We start from the raw sequence: 21,364 nt of genomic DNA on the forward strand, positions 1-21,364 counted from the left end.
GGATGGAAATTGGGTGGATGGATGGAAATTGGGTGGATGGAGATTTACCAAAAGAAGGAAATGTAAGAAAAAGCTTTTCTTCCTCACCCTGGAAAGCTGCATCAGTAGGTCTGAACATCAAATTCCTCTCTCATAAAACTGAGGAAGGTTAAGACCATTGTGATTTTTGACCACGAATTCACTAACTGAAAGATAAATAAGGGTCTTACCAAATTTTCCAGCTACTGATGACTACAAAGTGTGTTGAGCAAGATAAACCTGCTCTGTCTAGATCAGCCTTTCTCAAGATTCTGATCCTGGAGCAACCTGAAAAAAAATTTCATATCTCAGGGAACCCTCGCATAAATACTATTATCTCAATATGTCATGTATTAACACAATCAGTAAGTGAAAGATCTAATAATCCAATAATAATTGAATGTGTTTGGTTTGGCCAACTTTTTATGTGATTTCCCCTCACCAAGATTATCAGTTATAATACAAATTGGTATTTGGATTTTTCTTCAGCTTTTCTTTAACTCATACTTGATTTTTATTTATTTTTTTTACTCTTTATCCAAAAAGTCTTACTACAAATTTCTACTATACAAAATGTTACTGAGCAGGGACAGGATTAGTGTTTGGTACAGGATTTGGTACAGGATTAGTGTTCGCTCCAATTTTAGATTAAAATTACTTTAACATTAACCTCTATTAAAACAAGAGTTGAAGGATGCCTGGGTGGCTCGGTTGGTTAAGCATCCGAATCCTGATTTCGGTTCAGGTTATGATCTCAGGATCTTGAGATCAAGCCCCAAATCAGAGTCCACACTCAGTGAGTAGCTTACTTGAGATGCTCTCTCCTTCTCCCTCTGCCTCTCCCCCCAACTTGGTCTCTCTTTCTCTCTAAATAATTTTTTAATCTTAAAAAAAATCAAGTAAAATAATAGTAGAGTATAATTTATGATTTTTGAAATAATCTTTTCATAAATTCTTAAAACTCGTAAGGACAACATAATAAATGTCTTAAATGGAAACAGGATTAACTTTTCTAAACGTAGGGCCAGGAAATATAATAAAGGTAGCAGATGGATTTTAAATATCTTTATTTACATATATAAAATCTTACCATGTAAAAAAAAAATGTAAAAGCTTTTGAAAGTAGAAAAAGCTACTGAAACCATAAGCTCAAGTAATACAAACAAAAATAGACCTACTGCCTCTTTTCATATAAGACATTGAAAACAGTCTGATAAGGGATACATTCAGGTTCGAATATAGGACTAGCAAATTTATACATTAAACCAGTTTACTGGTTTCCTGATGTTTTTAAAGTTAGGCTATAAAACCATGAGAGGTAGGTTTTAAATCAAAAGCAAAGATAAAAATTTACATTTTTTTTAAAGATTTTATTTATTTATTTGACAGAGAGAGAGACAGCCAGTGAGAGAGGGAACACAAGCAGGGGGAGTGGGAGAGGAAGAAGCAGGCTCATAGCGGAGGAGCCTGATGTGGGGCTCGATCCCATAACGCCGGGATCACGCCCTGAGCCGAAGGCAGACGTTTAACCGCTGTGCCACCCAGGCGCCCCATGACTTATTTACTTCACCTAGGAACTCTTAGAATTCAACAGCAAACAAAAACAAAAAAAAAAAAACCTAATAACTCAATTTAAAAATGAGCTAAAGTCTGGAACTGCAGTTTAAGTCAGAACTGTATGTATTTATGAACATGAGGATGAATGAAATAATATAGGGAAAAGGAGTCCAAGGATTAAGCCCATGATACTATGGTATTTTAAGGACGAAATGAGAGCAAGAAACAAAGTAGATTTAAATGTGGTGGCCTGTGAGAAAGACAATTTAGGGTATTTTCTTAAAATCCAAGAGAAAAGTATGTTACAAAAAGGAGCAAGTGGTCAATTTTAATTAGTGCTGCTAACCATTAAGAAAGAGAAGGTGAGGGGTGCATGGGATTTAGAAGGATAGACAGTCTTAACAAGAGGAAAATCTGTTAGTGTTAGGGTCACTTTCTGATTTGAGTTTTATATTAAATGAGAAAATGAGATTTCAAGTCAAAGAGGTATCTAAAATATAGGAGAGTAAGGAATGTTTATAGGCTGGTGGAAATTAAATAAAACAGATAAGAAACCAATGGTGTAAAGATAGCAGAGAGGAGTTCATGATCACAGTATTTAATAAATAATGGAGGAATGAGATTTAAAACAGAGCAGAAATAACTTCACATCAGGTAATAGAAGAAAAGGTAGAGAGTAGAGATATTTTGTGCTGCCATCAACTTCTATTTCCTCAGTGAAAATTAAGATAAGAGTGTAAGCTACGAGAAGGATTCCTGCAGGAGAAATGAATGGGTGGGAGAGAAATTTTGAAGTAAGTCACAAAACTGGCCTGGATTGGTCCTTACAAACCTGAAACCATTAGCCAACTGGCAAAACTAAATCAATTCAGAATGGTGAGTAGAATGGCAGCAATAATTTCAAGGTCGTAGTCTGAAACCCAAGAAAGACAGGCATCAATGAAAGGCAGAATCCAAGAGTAAGGATTAGAGGTAGAAATGGGCCAAAAATGGGTGAAAGGGCAGGTAGAACAAATAAAGGGCAAAACAGAAACCTAGCTTTTTGCCAAGCAGCCAAGTATTCTTGCTTCACCTCAAAACTCCACAAATGGAGAGTTTCAACTCAAGACCTTGAGTTTATTGAGGTTTCAATTACTTATAAAAGCAGTTTCTAAGGATGGATCTGTGTGTTTGGTGTGATCAGCTTTCTTTTTAACAATACTCAATTCTTATCCATAGAAGACAGGATTTGGAAAGATTGGCAAGAAATGAGCAGCTTTCAGAGACATTACTTTATTGCCCCCCAAATGGTATAATTCCTCAGTAAACCAATACACCTTGTATGGGTTTTTTAAAGATTTATGTATTTATGTATGTATTTATTTATTTATTTATGGGGGGAGGGGGGGAAGAGAGAGTGAGTCTGAGTGCAGGCAGGGGCAAAGGGAAAGAATCTCAGACTCCCCACTGAGTGAGGAGCAATCTAGGGCTGGATCCCAAGGCTCTGAGAACATGACCTGAGCTGAAACCAAGAGTTGGATGCTCAACCCACCGAGCCACCCAGGCATCCCTAATATACTTTTTTATCTTAAAGATGAAACTGAATAGTAACAAAATTAAGATAACCACAATACTTTTCGAACGTGCCTTTATGAAACTATGGCTTTATGAGTGTGATATGAATTGATGATAATCTGAAATTAAAGTTCATGCAAGTTATTTTTGGACATGCAAGGGGAAAAAAGAAAAAGATAAAGCAAACCACTGCAAAGCATAACATAGTACCTATATTTACCATTGCCAACTTCTCATGTTAAAACACACAGATAATCTTAAAGAGATCCTGTAAAATATAAATTATCCAATAGGCTTGTGAAAATAACTAACTTGTATCAAGTATACATAATTATGAAACTTACATCACAAAGTATAATTTGAATTATATTATACAAAATCTAGCTTTGGAGTAAACAATTAGCTAGAAATCTCTAAGTTAATTACTACCAGCCATAAGCTTGATGGCTGAGATTTATCCCTAGCCAATTTCTCAAAGTTCATATGTATTCTGGGAATTGGGTAGGGAACCTAAGAATTAAAAAACAAAATTGCAGTGCTTTTGTTGAAAAATAAATATTTTCATTTGGACTAAGTCAGTTGCTTTTTCAAAGATTAGCAAATTTGTTTATAAAGTGACATTCTAAACCTCCTGAATAAACTCAAAGTTTGTTCCTGAAAGTGTATTATAAATAATGTACTGTCGATGAAGCCTCTAAACCAGTTGAATAAACACAACTTTTAAACTGACTAATGTAAGATAGATAATAGATTTAATTCTATATGTTTAAAATCAGCAAAATTTGATAGTTAAATCTAGAGAATCAGCTTATTGACTATGCTAGCATAATTTTGTTGATGAATACTGCACAGTTTCTGGCATCATGAGGTGTCCATGAGGTGTCTGACCATTTCAGTGTTGAGTAAAAACAAATAATTTCCTTTGTGAAGTAAAAATAAAAGCACCAAGTGATAAATATCTACACAGTTGAAAGAACCAGACTGAGGAGTAAGAAGAACAGATTTAAATCCTAGCTCCTCAACATTTTTGCTGCTTCAGAATTTTAACAATTTTCATAGTTTTTTACAACCTCAGTTTGTTCAACTGAAAAATAGGTTTAATAATGCCTGCCTTGCAGACTTGTTAGGATTGACAGTAATTTATGTGAATCCCTTAGCACACAATGAAAATTGAAGAAATTTCTTCTCTTGCTAATATTTGCACCATTATTATCTTACTTTGGACTCTTGACATATCAGAAATTGTGTTGTACTTGTCATTTAAATTATCTTAATCTAATTTTAATAATATTGTATGTTATTAACATCTAAATCTTTTATTCTCTCTGGTAAGCAGAATCTTTTTCCAATTCCAACTCTTTCTTCTGAACTTGCATAACAAAAGCCATTCTTTAAACTACATACAATACCTTTTTGTCATAGGTACCTACTAATATTACCATGAGCACATTTTAATATCAAATGCTTTCATATTTATTAATGAGTAAAATTTCATTTCTCCCCATTATAAAAGCTTGGTACTGTGGCCCAAACATTGTATTCGGCTCAGTGGAGACAAAGGAAACAACATCTGTACTTTGGGGTTTGCAGTCCAGTGTGGGATACCAACGTTCAACTGCTGTACTGTGGAGAGGTTCAGGATGCCAAGAGACTATATAAAAGCTAGAGTTATAGCTTTGTTTTCTGATAATACTTAGCATGTGACAAATGAAAATGAAATTACTGAAAAAAAGAAAAAAGGATTGTTCTGATAAACAAACTAGGCAGATGAAGCTGAAATCATAGTAGATTCCATAAAGAATGGCAAAATTCTGCAGTCTATTCATTGTGAAATAATAAGCTCAAAGGAATAACCCGAAAACAATGAAGGGGTTGTGATTCAACATACGCTTGATGGATCCCACTCCATGGCTTATTCACAGATGTTAGGGTGGCAAGGATTGAGTCTGGCTTCCTGCTGGGAACTCAACACCCCTCTATTAATAGTTGCCAGCACCTACGATGAACACAAATCTTACCTGACTTAGAACTTTAACTCCACTCCTGGAACCTATTTCCTATACTGTGTGTGGTGGTTATTACCCATCTCCTAGCTCAAGACTCTAGAAATAATGGATTCTTTCTAACCCTTACCCCCTCACAACGTTGAGGGAGGGGCGGGAAGAGGTTTTTATTTTCTTTCTGCAACAAACGCTGCATTTAATTCCCTCCTTTTGCATGCCTCCAATTTCCCTTCTCCTTTCCCTCCTTCATCCTGTCCCGAGGGTAATTTTCCTGCATCACAACTCTTATCATAATATTCTTCTGTTTCAGTAAATCCTTTTGGGCTCCCAGTTGCCAATGAGGTTTAATCTGTTTAGCCTTGCTTTAAAAACATCTGTTTCAAACACGCTTTGCTGCAATACTTATTAAGAATAACTATTTTAGAAAGAATAGGTGTGCTTGATCTCAAGGACCATAGATGGCATCAAATAAAGAAGCCTCAAAAAACCACAAACAAAAACAAGTTACTCTGATAGAATTATATTTGCCAGCACAGAGGCGGCAATGGTCCATTCCGTTATACACATCTTGGACATGCATGAAATGTAAAGGGTACCTTATATGTATAAGGGTAAATGAACATGCAAGTTTATATGTCCATATTTTTTATCTCCTGTTGATAGTTCAAGACTTCAATAGTTACTAGCATCTACAGACAAACACAAGGACCATGAAATTCCACTATACTCTTCACAGGCTCTAGCATTTGATTTTGTGAGAAGGACAGAGCTGATAGACCATACAATGGTCTTAGCATTACCGCTAAGAATGGGCCTAGAGTAGCTGACCTCACACCCTCCAGGTTTTCTTCACTTCACTAACTTCTCTTTATGTTCCTTTGCAAACTCTTCCTCTTCTGACTTACCTCTAAAGGTTTCCGTTCCTCCTGTTTCGGTCCTTGATCATCTTCTTACCTACTGTCTCTCCCTAGGTGATCTCATTCATTCATATGGGCTTAAGTATAACGCACATACTATTATTTCCCAATTCTCTCTCTGCTCAGACTCCTCCAAGTTCCAAATGTATGTATTCAACTACCCACCAGACATCTCTGTATGGAGGTCTTAAATTTCCCCAAATTAACATGTCCAAAACTGTACTTTTGATTTCCTTCTCCACCACCAAAAAGTGTGTTCCCCCCACTATCACTATGATATCTTCTATAGCCTTTTTTTTTCTTTAATTAGCCAAGGTTTTCCATGCCTTAATAAACCATTCACATGTCTAGAATGCTCTGCCAGTCACTCCGGTTCTTTAAAATTCAAGGTTAGGGGCGCCTGTGTGGCGCAGTCGTTAAAGCGTCTGCCTTCGGCTCAGGGCGTGATCCTGGCGTACCGGGATCGAGTCCCACATCAGGCTCCTCTGCTGTGAGCCTGCTTCTTCCTCTCCCACTCCCCCTGCTGTGTTCCCTCTCTCGCTGGCTGTCTCTCTCTGTCAAATAAATAAATAAAATCTTTAAAAAAAAAATAAATAAATAAATAAAATTCAAGGTTAGTTTGAATGTGACTTCCTCAAAGAGGCCATTTCTGATTTCTCCCTAAAACCAAGTCGCTTCTTCTGATACTCTCTCTCGGTATTCTATTTCACAGAATGTGTTACAAGTTTTAACTATTTCATTTATCAGATGCTTTTCCTTTTGTCTCCTTTATCTGATTATAAGTTCCATGAGGGCAAGGACCATATCTTTCCTCTTCAGTATTATAGACCAAGCATCTTGCACAGTACCTGGTACATGGTATACCTCTAAAAACGTCTGCTAAATAAATAACTACATGCAAAAGAAAAAGCACTGAATGACTATGTAAGTTATCACTCACTGTACTTTTAAACTACATCTGTATTATAAATTTAGAAACCTCAATATATAAAAACAGAAAAGTTACATTCTAAAATAATTGTTTTAATGAAAGATGGTAGTTACTTCATGCAATATTCCTTTGGTTTAAGTGCTTTACAGATATTACCACTTAGGCCACTCTACACTTGTGGGGTAGCCGTATGATGTGCATTTTACAAATACATTGACAGGCAAATTCAGGTATTGCCCAAAGTAACAGGTTAAAGTGGGAAAATCCAGGATTTGAGCACATCTGGCTCCAGAGTCTGCATGCTAAAGCGATAATTGAGCCAAAATGTCTCTATATCTAGGCATCTCTTTTGGTATTTAAGTGTAGTTTGATTTGGGGAGGGGAAAAAAATGTAACGTGCAGGTATGCCCTCAGGACAAGATCTGTGGCATAAAACAAAGTACAACCATATCCCTGTCCAAGCCTGACCAACAAGCTCTGCCAGGCTAGATACATGCATATTTTTTTCCCTCATTGACTTAAGTAACCTGTTTGGTCCAATCCTTTCTAATTAGAAAAAGCCATTTCATCATTTTCAACATTTTTTTTTTTGTGCAATCATATATGCATCCATTAGTTATCTCCAAAAGCTCTGTCAGCAAAAATTGTATCTTCAAAAAAATGACAAAGTAAGAAAAGCTTATAAAGTTGGTCTTAAATATGAAAGTTAATGGCTAAGAGCAACTGTGTTTCATAATCCAATGTGGTCCTTAAGGAATTTTAGAATTATTGGTGCCATAAAAATTTAACTTAATTAGAACTTTAGCATTAGGATTCAAGGAAAACCAGTAGCTATTGAATCCAGTTCTTGGAATAGCACTTTACCTAGTATTAAAAGAAAAAAAAAAAACTTAATTGAAAGAAATAATTCCTTTGTGTGTTACTTACATGATTTTCAAATATAATCTCCATATCTAGTGTTGCATTATATTTTTTTTTTAAGAAAGGATTCCCTGATAACGTGAATGAAAAACTAAGCATCACTATTTTGAAAGGCTGGTACAAACAGTCTGGTTTTTTAAAAATGCTTAGAAACACTACTGATGGTTATTTCAATTTTTTTGTGTAAAGCTATTTGGGCATTTGATTTTATGAGCTACTGTTTGTTTCCTTTTAAATTTTTAATCAGGGATATATAGCAGTGTTATAAATACCTTATAAACAAGTCAAAGTGGGGCCAGACATGTACATTTCAACTTTCATTGAGTTATAGAAATTTAAATCCAAGCCTTTACTTAGGTCTAAAAAGGATACCATCCTGCTGTGGAACTCAGTATTATTCCCCACATAATATACCCTGAGAAAATCGCCCACTCATGGGAAGCCTGATGTGAGGTATGCTTACATTTTCCCATCTTCTCTTACAAAACAAAGCACATCCACTTGGAGAACGTCGGTATAGACAGCATAGACTGAGGAGTATAGACTAGGGTGTTGAGGGTAGAGTAAGAGTGGCAGCATATATTTGTAAGTAATAGCAAGTCCCCAGCATAAGCAAGCCTTGTAAGGACAGTACAAGCACTTGCTCTTGTCACACTGGGCCTTAGATGTTGACTGTGTTGGCAGTTGGAATCCCCTCAGTCCACTGCCACTTTATAATGCTTGAAGTCACCATTACATTATAAAGATAAAATTATTAACTAAAAATGACCAAACCAATTAGTAGAATGAGAACTTCTTAGGATTCACCATATGTGGTAACAGATTTTTAGGATGATCCTTAAATAATAACTCCCTGTGAGTGTGAACAAGACCTGTAACTTGCTGCTAAAGAGTAGACTATGGAAAAGGTGATAGGATCCAGCAGATGTAATTAAGGTCTCTGATCAACTTAAGTTATCCAGGAAATTATCCTGGACGGGATCGCACAAGCAGGTAAGCTCTTTAACAGTGGGTCTATAGGTCAGAGCCATATGTAATCAGAGATCTACTCTCTTGCTAGTGTCAAAGCAGCAAACTGCCATGTTGCGAACTGCCTGAGGAGAGGGGTGGCCCTAGGAGCTGAGAACCTCTGTCTTATAATTACAAGGAACTGAAAGATGTAGGTAGTCTGAGTGAGTTTGGGAGAGGACCACAAGCTCTAAATGAGAAGCTGGACAAAGATGTCTGGATTTCAGCCCTGGGAGACGAAGCAGAGGACCGTAGCCCTCTGTGACATGACAAGTCACACAACTTTTATGCCATGAAAGCTGTGGTTGTTAAGCACATAGAAAGTTAATATACTTCAGCCCCATCTTCTAGGTGGGCTTTCTATAATGGGGGAGTAAGGACATCCAAAAATCCACTCCTCCATAAAAGCAATAAGCACACTAATAAATTCTCAAAATTAACTTTCAGAACTCTGGAAAAAAACAAAGACACCAATCGGTCCGAGAAGTGTTTATTTCAGTAAAACAGCTGAATCTTGGTAAGAACAGCTGGCCTTGTTGTGTTTTAACTTGCATTATCCCATCCCATCCCCACTACCCAGATTTGCAGTAGCCTTGAAAATCAACAGCCTTACAACCAAGATAGCTATAAACGGTGCAGCAACCACTGGATGGGACAAAACAGGTTTAGCACCAGTTTTGAACCAAAAACCCTACTCTCCCAGAGAACTAGTGTTATTTGATCTATCTGATTACTTCTTAGAAACCTGTACTCATAGGACTTGTCTTTATTTGACCTGATTCAGAGCTCATTCAGCGCAAACAGCCTTTGCCTTAGGTTTTTTGTTGAAACAACAACAAAAATAGTTTCAATTGTCTAACGCCTGCATAAGGCAAAAATAACAATACAAAAGCACATAAGGTGGGGGGATCTTAACAGGAAATGGGGGGAAATTTGAAAGGAAAAGTTATGGGATGAGAAGACTATAGGGGAATTTGAAAAACTAACATTCCTGGGAACTAGAAAGTCATGAAAATGTAGTCACACCTAGTAAAGGCCTGAGAAACCCCCAATCTCTCATCTATTGCTAGTCTTAAGAATCTGCCAAAGTAGGAAGTGAAGGCTAAAGGAGCGTTGTGAACTGCTGGAGCAACTGAAAGTGTGGCTTAATACTCACCCAGAGTATCACCAAAGAAGAACGGTGGGGGTGGGGGAGAGACTTACGCTTTCAAGGCATTTAAGAAAAACTGTCTAATATTGGCTGACCACTAAGCTAACTGAGCAGAAAAATCAATGGCTGCACATGCCAAAGAATACAGACCAGCAGCAACAATCACCAAAAAAAAAAAAAAAAAAAAAAAGAAACAATGGAGAGATCACGAAGAAAGGGGTCTGATTTTCAGAGATGTCACATTATTTAAAATATTCATTTTCCAAACAAGCAGACAAACAAAAAATTCAAAACATGCAAAGAAATAGGCCCATTGGTGGGCCGCTGGGAGAGAAGAAAAAAAAATCAGTAGAAATCATCCTGAAGAAACCCAGACATTTGAGTTACTAAAAGCTTTTAAAACAACTTTTATTATATTATTTTGAGAGAGATAGCACAAGTGAGGGACAAATGGATAGAGAAAATCCCAAGCAGGCTCCATGCATGGAGCCTGATGATGGGCTTGATCCCACAACCCAGAGACCATGAACCCAGCTGAAATCAAGAGATGGATGTGCAACTGACTGAGCCACCCAGGTGCCCCTAAAATAGCTGTTATAAATATGTCAAGAGAACTAAAGGAAACCATGTCTATGGAACAAGCAGGAGAATAACGTCCCATGAAAAAGAGAATATCAATAAGTAGAAATTCTAAAAAATGAACCAAATAGAAGTTCTACAGATTTTAAAAAAGAAAGATAATCAATAAAACCAAAAGTAACCAACAGTACGAAAATAAAGAATAGAGCAGAAATAAAGGAAAGAAAAATAGAAACAAATCAACAAACCAGAAGTTATCCCTGGAATCACATGGTTCCAAGGACTCACGCTTACTGACTTCAAAAGTTACTATAAAACTAGAGTAATCAAGACAGTGTGGTCCCAGCATAAGGATATATAGATCAACGCAAGAGAAAAGATTAAGAAAGTGGCAAAATTTAGCTAAACTAATCAAGAAAGTGAGAAGACTCAAATTACTAAAACAAGAAAGGAGAAGGTATTTCCATCTACCTTACCGAAATAGAGATTAAGGGAATATTATTCACAGTCATACCAACAAAGTACATATCTGGAAATAGATAAATTTCTAGGAAGACACAAAGAACCAAAACTGAGTAAAGAAAACATCAGAATCTACCTATAACAAGAGATTAAATTAGAATTCAAAACACTGACAAAGAAAACACAAGGCTCTGATGGCTTTACTGGTGAATCTTGTCCAACATTTAAAGAAGTAACATAAATCTTTCCCAAACTCTTACAAAAAAATTGGAGAGGGTATCTCAAGTCACTCCATGAGACCAGTCTTACCCAGAATTCCAACAGACAAAAACATAAAACTATAGTTTAATATCCCTTATGAATAGAGACACAAATTCTCAATAAAACACTAGAAAACTGAATCCAGCAGCACATAAAAATTGTAAAACATGATCAACTGGGATTTATCCCAAGAATGCAAGGTTGATTCATCATATGATATCAACCTTAACACAATGGGGAAAGAAGAGTCTCTTCAATAAGACTTGGACAAGGGGATATCCACAAACAAAGGAAAGAAGTTGAACCTTAATTTTACATCAAACAAAAAGTTAACTCAAAATGGACCATATGGCTAAATGTAAGAGCTAAAATTACAGAATTCTTTAAAGAAAGTACTTGAGTAAATTTTTGTGATCTTGAATTAATGTTTTAGACATAACAAAAATACAAATGACAAAGGCAAAAACACAGATAAATCGGATTTCATCAATATTTAAAAACAAAAACAAAATGCACTGATTCAGATGACATCATCAAGAAAGTAAAAAGATAATCTAGGGGATCAAGGAAACATTTGCAATTCATGTCTCTGATAAGAAACTGGTATCAGCAACTTCTTGTTAGGTCTCCAAAGACAAGAGAAACAAAAGCAAAAACTTAACTATTGGGACTTCATCAAGATAACAAGCTTTTGCACAGCAAAGGAAACAGTCAATAAAACCAAAGACAACCAACAGAATGGGAGAAGATATATGCAAATGTCTTATCAGATAAAGGCTAGTATATGGGGCGCCTGGGTGGCTCAGTCGATAAGCGTCTGCTTCAGCTCAGGGCGTGATCCCAGGGTCTTGGGATCGAGCCCCATATCAGGCTCCCTGCTCTGCTGGGAACCTGCTTCTTCCTTTCCCAATCTCCCTGCTTATGTTTCCTCTCTTGCTGGCTGTCTCTCTCTCTGTCAAATAAATAAATAAAATCTTAAAAAAAAAAAAAAAAAGGATAGAATTCAAGATCTATAAATAACTTATCAAAATCAACACCCAAAAAACAAGCAATCCAGTCAAGAAATGGGCAGGAGACAAGAACAGACATTTCTCCAAAGATGACATACAAATGGCCAGACACATGAAAAAATGGTCAACATCACTTGGCATCAGGGAACTACAAATCAAAACTACAATGAGACACCATGTCATACCAGTCAGAATGCCTAAAATTAACAAGTCAGGAAACAACAAATGTTGGCGAGGAGAGGATGTGCAGAAAGGAGAACCCTCTTATATTGTTGGTGGAAATGCAAGCTGGTACAGCCACCCTGGAAAACAGTATGGAGGTTCCTCAAAAAGTTAAAAATAGAGCTGCCCTACAACTCAGCAATTACACTACTAGGTATTTACTCCAAAGATACAAAAGCAGTGAGCTGAAGGGGTATCTGCACCCCAGTGTTTATAACAGCAATGTCCAAAATAGCCAAAGTATGGGAAGAGCCCAGATATCCATTGACAGATGAATGAATAAAGAAGATGTGGTATATATATGAAGTGGGAGAGCAAGGTTCTTGTCTCACAGAGTAGAAGAATGAATCTCATGGACAAAGGAGAGTGAGTAACGCAATAGTTTTATGAAGCAAGGATACAGAAAAAGCTCTCTGGAGTGAAGGGACGCAACAGGGTTGCCATTGGGGGCTTTGAGAGTTGGTCTTTTATTGAAAGCTAATCAGGGAACTTAAATCCTTTTAACATCTCTATTGATAGCATCATTGAGCAAACATTAATGATAATACCTTTAATGGCTTACTTCCTTTTTAGAGTCCAGTAATTTTTTGTTGGTCACAAGTAGCTGTTATAACAAGAGCCTACCTCTGACACCTAGGACAGGATGGTGTGATTTGTTTCCTTATCTCTGGTTTCCTTTCATCATGCATTTTTAGAACTTTTATGAGCCTGATCCTGTAGCCCCCTACTGATCTCTCCCTACCTAGACCCGCCTGTCCCTTACTCATATATACAATGGAATATTACTCGGCCATCAAAAAAAAAAAAGAAATTGTACCATTTGCAATCATGGATGAAACTAGAGGGTATTACACTAAGTGAAATAAGTCAATCAGAGAAAGTGAATTATTGTATGATCTCACCATATGGGGAAATTAAGAAACAAAACAGGGTCACCGGAGAAGGAAGGAAAAATAAGACAAAATCAGAGAGGGAGAAAAACCATAAGAGACTCTTAACCATAAGAAACAAACTGAGGGTTGCTGGAGGGGAGGTGGGTGGGATAAGGTAACTGGGTGATGAGGATTAAGGAGGGCATGTGATGCAATGAGCACTAGGTGTTATATGCAACTGATGAATAACTGAACTCTACCTCTGAAACTAATACACTATATGTTAATTAATTGAATTTAAATAAAATTTTTAAAAATTGGTATCCAGAATAAAGAACTCTTACAATTCAACAATCAAAAGACAACCAAAGTTTAAAATGGGCAAATAATTTGAATAGACATTTCCCAAAGAAGGTATACAAACAGCCAATAAGCACGTGAAAAGATATTTAGTATTATCATCACTAGGGAAATGCAAATCAGAACTACAAGATAACATTTCACACACACACACACACACACACACACACACACACACACACACACAAATGGCTAAAAGACATAATTACTAGTGTTGGCAACCCAAGCTCTTGAATGAATGAATGAATGAATTCAAGAATGCTTGAATTCACATGCTAGCATTGCCACCTATATGACCACAGACTAGTCAGTCAGTCAACCTGGGCCTCAGTGTTTTTCATTGGCAAAATGGTTCCAATAATCTACTTACCTCATAAGCTAGTTTAAGAGCAATTTAAACACGTATAAAAAGAATAAACAGAGATTAAAAAAAAGTTAGTGAATTTTAAAATGGCAGAAACTAAAGGGCTGATTCTTTACAAATCTTAACATACCTCACAAAAAAATCTTCAACACCCCCTGCCAAAAAAACCCACAAAAACATGGAATTAGAAGTGAGAATGGTAAAGTAACTCCATTTTTAAAAAGTTAATTCTAATATTGATCTTTTCCCATCTGTATACAGCTGCATTTAAAACCTGATATAATATTTTTTAAATATGACCAAATTGACCCCAGAATAAAAAACCAAGCAAGTTATTTTGCCAAAGAAGAAATTGAAAAAACCAAACCAAAACAAAACAACAGAAAAATCTATCCCAACTCTCCACCACCACGACCACACATACAAAACACAAAATTTAAATTTAAAAAATTACTAGGCTTAAATATTTGCTTAGGTACAGATCAGCAAATCTTCATGGATGAGAAAACTCCATTGCTATTTAAACCACTCAGAACAGAAGATGGGAAGTTCTTTACAGTACCAGCATAAAACTGATCCCAACACTAACAGCACAATAAAGGATTCCATAGGATCAAGCTTATCAACAAATAATGATCTAAAGAAAAAACCCTGCCAAACAAAAATGTAAAAAAATGTAAATAGGATTCAGTAACACCAAGCAAGTTCATTTTGAAGAGGGAAAAGAAAGCAAGCTAAGGACAGAGCACAAGCTGACACCCCACTAACCCCCCCAAGCACCGCCCCGCACACCCCCGCCCCCAGGTGGGATCTGTGTGACATTCCTCGGGCACTCCTGGCTGCCCTAAAGCTAAGGGGAGGAAAAACAAATGGCTAATTTATAGAGATCACAGTCCTGCAAGACAGGAGTCTCCCTCAATTTACAAATGTCTTAGGGATTTACAAGAAAAAGCATTCTTATCAATACCCTAACTCCAGAAGGAAATACAGATAAAATTAAATGTTCGTATAACCTGCAGCCCCTTGACAAATACTTGAGGCCTGCGGAGTGTAATGCTCCTCCAGGAAGCTCCCAACTATCTCAATGTTAATACTTAGAGGGAAAAACAATCTTAACTTGACAATGGCTAGGCCTCCAGTATCTTGTAGGTCCTCTTTAGCATATGAAAGTGTTTTTGAAAACCTCCCTTTTCCCTTACCTCCCCCAACTCCAAGTATATAATCAATTGCTCCTCACAACCCCAGTGCAACTCTTTCTGCCCACAGGTCCTGTCCCCTTGCTTTAATAAAATCACCTTTTTGCACCGAAGACTTCTCAAGAATTCTTTCTTGGCTGTCGGCTCCGGACCTCACCTACATTCAAAACTACATCAATTTCAGGAATACCAGCATGATAATATGTCAAAATGTATAAATAGATTTTCAGATAACAATCTAAGTAAAATATCTATTATACAATAGAAATAGCTCTAGATTTCCCTTATATTATACGGACATACAGACATACATCTCAAAACCAGAATCATTATGTTTCATGGAGAAATATTATAAACAATTTGCGGTGAGCAGAATTCTACGACAGACTTTAAGATTTCCGTTCCCACCAAGAACTGATTTCTACCAATAATCGTGTGAGCGTAAAAGAGCAGTTCAGGTTCTAGAAAAGATGCAGCCTGGCTAATAATTTCAGCCTTGTGAAACTGAGCAGAGAATCCAGCTAAACTGAGCCAAGATTTCTCATCTACAGAAACATAAAATGAGTTTTTGTTGGTTTTAAGCCGTAAATCTGTGATAACTTGTAATACAGAATAGAATACGAACACACATTCTCATTAAAGAACAAACATTCAATTTAGGTCCCAACTTAATATTCACCTTGAAACAGTGTGGCAGGTAGTAATCTCACTCCACATACGCAGGCGGGGGGGGGGGGGGGGGGGGGTTCCCACAGTAGTAATCTTAATCCCCACACACTCTACTAGGACTTTGTCATTCCTTTATCAAGACATAAGATTATTTTTTTCTCTCCTTGAAACTTGGTAGATTTCTGCGACTCTCTTTGAATAAGATACTACAGAAGTGACACTGTAAGAATTCTAAGGTTAGGTCTTAAGAGGCAATTTGGCTTTCACCTAATTTTCTCCTCTTGCAACACTCATTCTTGGAAGCCAGCCACAATGTTGCAAAAAAGCCTATTGTCCAAACTTCTAGCCGTTCTGTTGCCGTGAGTAGAGCAGAGATGAACTGCCTTTGCCAACTACTTCCCAACTGCAGATTTATAAGCAAAATAAATGTTATTGCTCTTTTAAGCCATTAACTTCTGAGGTGTTGTTTTTTGTTTGTTTGTTTGCTTGTTTTTTTAACGCAGCAATAACTACCAGGATAAAATGAAGATAAAGATTGAAAGTTGGCAAAATTATCTTTATTTGAAATGATGGATTATAGTATTATATAAAAAACTCTAAATAGATGAAAAGAATCAAGCACAGAATACTTCAAGTGGTGGTTATGATCACTAATTTTACGGGTCAAGAGGTAATAATAACTTGTATGAGTGCAGCCGTTCTTAACAGAGATTGACTTTCTCACTCCAGAGGACATTTGTCGTCTAGAGACACTTTGGGTTCACAACTGGGGGAGTACCACTGGCATCTAGTGGGTAAAAACCAGGGATATGGCTAAACATCTTACAATGCACAAGACAACACACTACAATAAGGAACTACGTAGCCCCAAATACCAATAGCAGTGAGCTTGAGAAACCCCAGACTCATAATGGCAATGGAAAGAAGTGGGCCTGTTCAAGATACAGATGAGAGGCAGTTAACAGAGTTGCCTGTGGGAGATGATGGGACCAGAGGAACAATGATTCACTCCTGGGTCTTTGGCTTGAGCAGCTAGATGGATGGTGAACCACAGCTGGGAAGGGGGAGAACTGGGGGGACAGACAGACTTCTGTGTTTGAGGTAATCAACCGTTTTGTTTTAGCCAATGTAAGCTCAAAATACCTATTATAAATTTGAGTAGAGGTGACAATTAAGCAGTTGGAGGGACAAGTTTGGAGCTGTAGAAAGACCAGGACTAATGACAGACACTTAGAATCATTGGAATGCTTTTTTTTCAATCCCCACATTCTTACAGTGTAGACGTTACTCACCTCCAACAGTTGAGGAAACGGAGGCTCAGGGAGAAGTTAAATCGTTACGTTACTGTTGCCAAATCTAGCATTTGAAACCAGATGGGTCTAATACCAAAGCCTTTGCCTTTAACCACCCAGAACAAAAAAACTGAAATTTTGTTCACTACACGGGCCACAAGAAAGAGGCTTCTAAGTTGTCTGAATAGCAAAAAGTACAGAATGAGAAGTGCTACTGGGTATCATCCCGGACTCTTCGTTGTGGTCTAGATTCTATATTCTATTATTTATCTATTCTATTATATATTCTTTTAAGAATATATGACTTTTAAGCCCCACTGCATTTTGTGTGTGTGTTTGAGATTGCATTCCTGGCTTCATGCTTGCAATCAAAGTATCTTGATTAAATTCCTCTGTAAATTTGAATTTTCTTGCCATCTGGAATGCAAGAGCAGCTCAGAGACTTTTAACGTAATTGGGGTGCAAGCCCTTTTGTTTGGACATAGTGCTGTTTGGCAGCCCCAGGTCTGTTGCCTCTGTCTGGGACAAGCTCCTCTTCAGACCGCAGTCAGCAAAATGAGACATCAGGAAAAGTGCTGATGCCCGAGCTCCCTGCAACCCAAAACCACTTAATTAATATACAGGTTTAATGCATTTGGTAATTAAAATTTAATTCTTTTAAGATGTGCCATAGAAACAACTCCTTTTTGCAAGCATTTAATCCATTGTGCTGCTAAGAATAAAGTTGTAAAGGGAATTGAAATGGGGTTGTTCCTCCTTTTTAAGCATTAATCACACCCAGATCAGTAAAACGATAGCATGTGCCTAGCCCTGGCTGATTGATCACTATTCTTGCTGAATTTTGAGGCTTCTGTTAAGAGACAGCTCTTTTATCACAGAAATGCTGTGCGTGCAGAGAAGCCCTTACAGAAATAGAAAATACGGTTTATCATTGTAATACAAATGATACTTCAAGAAATTTGCTAGCCTTCAAACACGAAAAACCAAAACCAAAACCTCAGTGCCAGGATTTAAGTTAGTAGATAGACTAGGGTCCAAACTATATTTTCATCCTCCTGAGATTGTTAGGTTTAAGTAAATTACCAAATGAGCTCATATCACATTTGAAAAAAAATAAAATCCAGTACCTGTTCAGTAAGTATACAGCCTAAAAGAATTTTGGTTCCTAGCTATAATTGCTCAAAACACATTAAAAAAAAAAAAAGCTTCCTGTCAAACAAATTTGAGCAATACTGCCTTTCATATTCACTCTCTAGGAGAAACACAATTCACATTAACATTTTAAAGCTCTGAGAAAAAGTCTTGAGGTAAAACTAAAAAGAACAAACAAAAAATCTTTGTTAAATTTAATATTTTCAAACCTTTTTTTAATGGCTTAAACACAAATTTTTTATCTTGCAGTTCTCTAGATAAAAAGTCTGATGAAGGACTGAGTGGGCTGAAAGCAGGGTATTATCAGGGCTGTGTACCTATCTGGAGACTCTAGGGAAAAATCCACTTTCTTACCTTTTCCATCTTCTAGAAACTGTCTGTATTCCTCGGCTCATGACCTCCTTCTCCATCTTCAAAGCCAGCCTCAACAAACTGAATTCCTCTCACATCACTCTCCATCTGACCCTCTGACTACAACTGGGAAAACATGCTCCACTTTTAAGTACTCACGTGATTAGAGTGGGCCCACCTGAATAACCGCCATCTCAAGGTCCTTAATCTCAATCACATGTGCAAAACCCTTCTACCACTGAAAGCAACAGTCACAGGTTCTGAGAATTAGGACGTGGGTGACTGGCAGGGGGTGGTGGTGGTATTATTCTCCCTACCACAATACTGAAAACAATGCCCATATACAGGAAACTCCAAAAAATTGTCATTTTATTTTTAAATTCTTTTCTAAATTCTTTTCCAACTTTATGGAGATACAGCTGACATACAACACTGTGTAAGTTTTTCTTTTTTTTTTTTTAAACAATCAAGTCGGGGTTAATAAATCATTGCCATGGAAAATTCACTCCGATAATATTTGAAGTTACCCTGAAAATCTAAGGTTTTTGATATCTGAAAAGGCCTTTTTTGGGGAAAAAAAAATCTTAAAACAGCAGACAACCTTAAATGCTGCTGGAGGGAAACAAAATAATTTCATATCAAATCATCACAGCCAACCTTATATGCCAATCCTACAAAAGACAGGAAAGCTGGCCCCCATCCCCAACAAAAAATTATCCAGCACACAACGTCAATATTGCCATGGCTGAGAAACCCTGGTACAGAGGAGGAATTCTTATAGACCATATTCAAACACAAATGTTGGGCCAAGAATTAACCGGCATGTAGGAGTAGAATGGAAGTCTTCGTAACTCCAACACAGTAGGTGCCCATCCCCCAGCTGTGACAACAAAAATATCTCCGGATATTGCCAAATGTCCACTGGGGGCTCGAAATTGCCTGCCATCGAGAACCACGGCTCTGAATTAACATATGTAGACTCTCTGGTTAATGGAGTCACATTTAAGAAACAGCACAGAAAACAAAAGCCAGAGCACACTGCCAAAACGTTTGTAAAAAATGAACCTACTTCTGATATATGCGACATTCCATGTGTCTTGATGCAGAATACACTAATAAGATTCAAAAGTAAATCCATATTCCAAAGCTTGCTTTTCTTCAGATGTCATTTTTCTCAGCAATATTGCCTGAGCATGTAGGTGAAGTGAATAGAAAATGTAAATGCAGACGCAGGTGCAAAGTCACATGAGTCTGTCTTCTAACTCAGCCTTTTGAAGATGCTGCGCTTCTGTCTTACATCTAGCACAGCCACGCCAATAAGGACTTCTTATGTGCAGCACCTTCTGTTGCCCCTTTTAAAGTTTCAGACAGATGCTGATGTTGGATTGATAAAGTACAAGTAATTGAACAGTATTCAAGACTGAAAGAAAGATAAGGATCTGCACAAAACCTATTGTACATCAGTCTCGGCAAGTTTTCCTCTTCCAGGAAATGAGTAATTGTCTTCCATTTTCATTCCCACCACTCAAAATGGCTCACTTCTTTCTAGTATCTCCAATAGTTCCACTAATGACAAACACCTTAATTTTCAAAAAAAAAACCCCAAATACCAAAACAAAACAAAACAAAAACTCTTGGAGTCTTATGTGATCAAAGTGAATCCTCAAATAAAACACACGGTAAAACCATCTTAATGTTTCTACTGATGCCCAATTGATCATTGGCTTTTCTTTTTCTTTTTCCACTTCTTATCTGGAATAGACTTATTTTCAGTTTTCTAATCTATCACCATGATATGATAATTATATGCCTTTATTTTGGCAATGTCAGCTTTCAAAATGGTAAAACCAGAATGTTGGAATTAATAAAATAATGTTATTAAACTGACGCCTAAATTCTATATACAGAAATGTATATAGATTTATGACCATTTGGTAAATATCTGAATAGTGCAAAATAATCCATTCTGAAACTTAGCAAAATAGTGGTACTATACACCAAGCTTCCAGTACTACCCCCAGCCAGTATAGCACACAGTTATAAAAGACCTGTGGAAACACTGGACTTTATCCAGTAATTACTGCAGATGATGAGATAGCTCGCAATATGATATTTTTTATTCACATATTATGGCCCAAATGAGAACATCTGCCCAAAGGCATTATGGGCAGGCCATCTGCTGTTTGGCTGACACAACCTGCCTGAATAAAGAGAAATAGAGTTTTCATAGAGATATGTACAAATGGAATTTTTAATGTAATATATCTGTAATGTTCCTAGTAAACTGAATAATAAAAATATCATTGCATTTTTCAATTTAACATTTGTTCTTCTCATCACAACTATTAGAATATGCAATTTCATTTATTTTATGCCCACAAATAAGGATTTTTCTGAATAGTTCCCAAATGCATAATGGCAGGTAAGCAAGACAGACTGTGGCTACAAAGATACTCTCGATTGAATAATAAATATGCATACCATAAACATCGTGACAGATTGCACTTTCAAAAAT

This window comes from Ursus maritimus, unplaced genomic scaffold (assembly GCF_017311325.1).
Source record: "Ursus maritimus isolate PB19 unplaced genomic scaffold, ASM1731132v1 scaffold_4, whole genome shotgun sequence".
Classification (NCBI taxonomy): domain Eukaryota; kingdom Metazoa; phylum Chordata; class Mammalia; order Carnivora; family Ursidae; genus Ursus; species Ursus maritimus.